The 4,863-nt window shown below is 37.3% G+C and overlaps 1 protein-coding gene across 7 annotated transcripts in view; it reads right to left on the bottom strand.

Moving 5' to 3' along the window:
• Positions 1 to 4,863, bottom strand: part of LOC111868901 (protein Malvolio) — a 35,810-nt gene that overhangs the window by 27,102 nt on the left and 3,845 nt on the right. The window lies entirely within an intron of this gene.

Raw genomic sequence — 4,863 nt, 5'->3', positions numbered from 1 at the left:
TCCCTTAATGTCAAAGACCAAGTTTCACACCCATACAGAACCACAGGCAAAATTATAGTTTGTATATTCTAATTTTTATTTTGTTGGACAGCAAACGAGAAGACAAAAGGTTCTGGGCTGAATGGTAGCAAGCATTACCCAAGTTCAATCTCCTCTTAATTTCCTCCTGAATCAGGTTTTGATTTCTTATCGTCGTTCCCAAATATCTGAACTGTGCCACATTTTCAAAACATCTGTTTACTATCATTATGTCATGATTTTGCCCTGCATTTTGGTCACAAGACAGCAACATATTCTTAGTTTTCTCTGTGTTGACTTCTAGACCAACATCCTTACTTGCGTCAATTAAAGTTTGAGTGTGTTTTTCTATGGTATCTATATTATCACCCAGTAGATTCACATCATCAGCATAGACCAACAGCTGATGTGTCCTGTTTAATTTCAGTCCCACCTGGTTTTCCTGGACCATCCTAATGGCATATTCTAAAGCCAATTTGAAAAGGAGTGCTGATAAAGGATCTCTTGTCTTAGACCATTCTGGATAGGAAATTTATCGGACAAATGTTTACCTATACGGACTGCACTTTACGTTTCGTTTAAACACATTTTAATCAGCCCAACTAGTTTCATGGGTATCCCAAACTCTATCAGAATATTGTACAATAGTTCCCTCCTAACTGAATCATAGGCTTTCTTGAAGTCTACAAATAGCTGATGTACTGTCTCATTGTACTCCCATTTTTTTCTCCAATATCTGACGAATGCAAAAGATCTGATCAGTAGTTGATCTGTTACATCGAAATCCACACTGATGATCCCGAATAATTTCATCTATTTATGGATTTAACCTTGAGAGAAGAATACTGCATAAAATTTTGTATGAAGTTGATAGAAGTGATATCCCCCGATAATTACTACAGTCAGTGAACTGGTACAATAATAGATTCCTTCCCCTGACCAGGCAATTTTTCCTTATGCCAAATAGAAGTAATTAACTTATGGATCTTAGAATGTAATATTTTGCCTCCTGCTTGAACAAGTTCTGCCAGAATTTGATCACTACCTGGCGATTTATAACTTTTCCATTTTGCAATAACAATTTCAACCTCAAGAGGGCTAGGATCAGGTATTAAGGGCTCAGCTGTATGGATTTCTGTCTGCCTAACATCACTGACCCTATGTACATTCAATAACTGAGAGTAGTTCTTCCACCTATTCAAAATGTTGTGGGAATCTTCAAGCAAATCACCATTCTCATCCTTCACTAAGTTACTGCTAGGCTGGTAACCCCTCTTAAAGTCATTTATTCCTGTATACAGGTGTCTAATGTTTTTGTTCTTATGGTTCATTGCAAGCTTATAAATTTTGTCTTTCAGATATCCCTTCTTTTTTTTCCTGAAATGCCTGCTGGTTTTGTGCCTTAAATTGTTCGGTTTATCCTTATTTGTTTCATTTTGATCCTGTAACCATTGCAATTTGGCAAGGTTATTATCTGAAATATTGATATTTTGAGTAAGGAGTTCAAAGCAAACTCATGAAACCTACTTTCCTATTGTACAGATGTATAGTCATACATATCTGTTACTATTATTGTTGTTAATTTATTTTTGTCAGGAACTTACTACTGAAACACAGATTCTGACTACATTGAGTTTACTGGATATAAACTCAAAGTTTCACACCTTTGCCATTTTGTAACTGTTGGCACACAAATAGCATTTGACACACAATGTGTAGGTATGTTTATGGTCTTCCTGCATATGGAATTTCACATTTCTCTCTACAATGGTACATTAGTTATCACCACCAAACTTAAAGCTGAAGAAAATGTTCATATGGCCAACATGTTGCTATTTTAGATTCCACAGAAAATTACCTTAACAAAAGTTGATGTTTCTATAAAATCTATTACCACATACCATATCAAGACTCAATGCTAATGTCAGTCCAACCTTGAAAGTTCACATGTTCACTATGTTGTTATTACCAAGTGTGGGACATTAAAATGTACAGTCCTGAATAGAGCAGTTGGTATAGTAACTGGCTACAGGCTGGACTACCGAGGAGTTGGAGTTTGAATCCACGTAGGGTCAAGAATTTTTGGTTCCCCATCTCCTCCAGGCTGGCTCTGGGGCCCACCCACCCTATCCAATGGGGGCTCTTTCTCTGGGAGTAAATTGCCAGGGCATGAAGCTGACCACTCACCTCCAACTAGTGTCTAGGTCAAGAAAATATGGATCTATACATCCACTCCCTCATATGCCTTCATGGTGTAGTGCTTAATTAGTTAAGCACAGGGACAACCTCACCTTATTTTACCTAGCATTAAGATGGTATCCAAAGATAAAAAGGTCATACCAAGCTTCATGAAAGTCAGTCCATTGATTAAAAATTTGAAAGAGGAGATAGACACACATACACAGACAGCATGGTGACCTCATAGGCACACTCTTATTTCCATAAGGAAGAAAACTAGGTTACAAGAACTAAATTAGAAGCTTCCTACAAACTTGACAGAAAACCCTTTTGTACTGACAAAATGATTTATTTATGATTTCTAACAATAATAATTACAGTTAAGACCTTCAGAATATTCTGTATGAAACAATCCTTATAAATTAAAACAAAGTCATTGTAATTCAACTGCAATATCCTAAAAAGTACAAACATGTCCCGCTATCAGTTCCTTAACATTCAACTGTCAAGTTACAGTTGTGAAGTACTTATATTTTAAAACAGCCTTATCACAGAACCTACAATTACAAATGTATGTCACTGTCAAATTGCAGAACCTTGATGTGTACAGTTTCTGATTTGTAATACCATGTAGTTCAGAGAAGACCAATATTTCAGTGGAACATATCACCTCAACCTTCAGTTTCAAGAAACTCAGCTTACCAACCTGCTTCTGCATTATTACGGTCAAAAACATGTGCAACTTCTGAGTCTTATATTGATGAATATATAGTTTTTAAATAAACGCTATACAGTGATATTTATTTATTTATTTTGATCAGCACTACTTATATCATTAAATTTTCCATCTAAGTTTTTTTGTCTTTTAGGGCTACCTTTTACTTGTACTTCACTAATCCAGATGACCTCTCCCGAGCTAATCTGTATTAGCAAGGGTTTACTGCACTTGCATTTCGGTTTAGCTGGCAAAATTAATTATTGCAATCCATACAAGATTTCAGTACTGTGTCAGCAGTAGGTGATCTGTATAGGTCACACAGTTCCTTATTATGTAATATGCAAAATTGATCACTTACATTCTTAGATCCAAACAGGTATAAGCATTTTGTTTCCAAATGCTTCAAATTTATGTTCTTGTAAGGGAACACATTTTCACCTGTATAGAACAACTAGTATAATTATTACACTGTACATCCTGTCCTGTGATGTCTCTGTAGGAGGAAATCGAAACCTTGATACACAGATCAGGGAACATGAATAATACATTCTTTTTTATTTTCTGTATCTTTTGTATCTTATATATGATAATAAACTGCAGTAATGTTTTCAGAACTTTTAACACATGTAGACCAATACTATGGGCACGCGGTAGCATAGTTAGTTGAGGCACTATGCTACAAGTGGGAAGGTCGCGGGTTGAAATCCCGATGAAGTCACTGGATTTTTTCAATTTACCTAATCCTTCCAGCTGCACTGTGGCCCTGGGGTCGACTCAGACTCTAACAGAAATAAGTACCAGGAATATTCTTGGAATGTTCTTGGGGGTAAAGGGTGGCCGGCATGTAGGGTTGACAACCTTGCCACCATCTATGAGCTGACTGTCTAGAAAATGTAGATCTATACATCCACTCCCCCATACACCTTCATGGTATAGTGCTTAATTTTTTAAACACAGGAACATCTTTACTTTCTCACTTGTACAACGCACTCCCAGTGTGTAAACACTGGCCAGTGTAGGGGTGTATAGCAGATAGAAAGAAAGGTGATTGTAAAAGCTCTGTTCCTGATGATGATCACAATAGGTTGAAATATGCAAACACATGCCATGTTTATGCCAGATTTGTGTTCACTGAATAATAACAAACATTGCATTCACTAGATGTTAATATGCCATGTTAGGTGGGTACCTGTCACCACGGTATGGCGTGTCCTCAGGTTGCGGATGGAGGAGACGCCCTCCAGTTTTGGAGGGAAGCTGTGAATATATTGAATAAGCAGTCGCGGACAGCCGACAAGGGGTGGCACTCCAGCTTGGGGGTTGGGCGTGGGGATAACAACTCCTCACCGTAAAAAATCGTTATGTTACGACAATGAACACAAAGCCTCGGACCTGGACTGATTCCTTGGATAAACGACCTAAGCTAATGAAAATGGATATGAGATTTGGCACTTGGAATGTACGAAGTTTGTATAGGGCAGGTTCGCTCAGGGCAGTGGCAGAAGAAATCTTAAAATATAAGTTAGATTTAGCGGGAGTACTGGAGGTCAGATGGGATGGCGGTGGCATCACACCAGCAGGAGACTATACATTTTTCTATGGAAAGGGGAATGAAAATCATGAATTAGGTACAGGTTTCTTTGTACATAAGAGAATTGTATCAGCAGTTAAGAGGGTAGAATTCGTTAGTGATAGTATATCATATATAATACTAAAAGGTCACTGGTATGATATCATTGTTTTGAATGTTCACGCCCCAACAGAAGATAAAATTTATGACATAAAGGATAGATTCTGTGAAGAACTAGACTATGTATTTGATAAATTCCTGAAGTACCCTATGAAAATTTTGTTAGGAGATTTCAATGCCAAAGTAGGGAGGGAAGACATTTTCAAACCAACAATTGGGAATGAGAGTTTGCATGAAATTAGTAATGATAATGGAGTTA

This window comes from Cryptotermes secundus, unplaced genomic scaffold (genome assembly GCF_002891405.2).
Source record: "Cryptotermes secundus unplaced genomic scaffold, Csec_1.0 scaffold685, whole genome shotgun sequence".
Classification (NCBI taxonomy): Eukaryota; Metazoa; Arthropoda; class Insecta; order Blattodea; family Kalotermitidae; genus Cryptotermes; species Cryptotermes secundus.
Note: the sequence above shows the minus strand (reverse complement) of the source record. Positions and strands in the feature narration are given on the sequence as shown.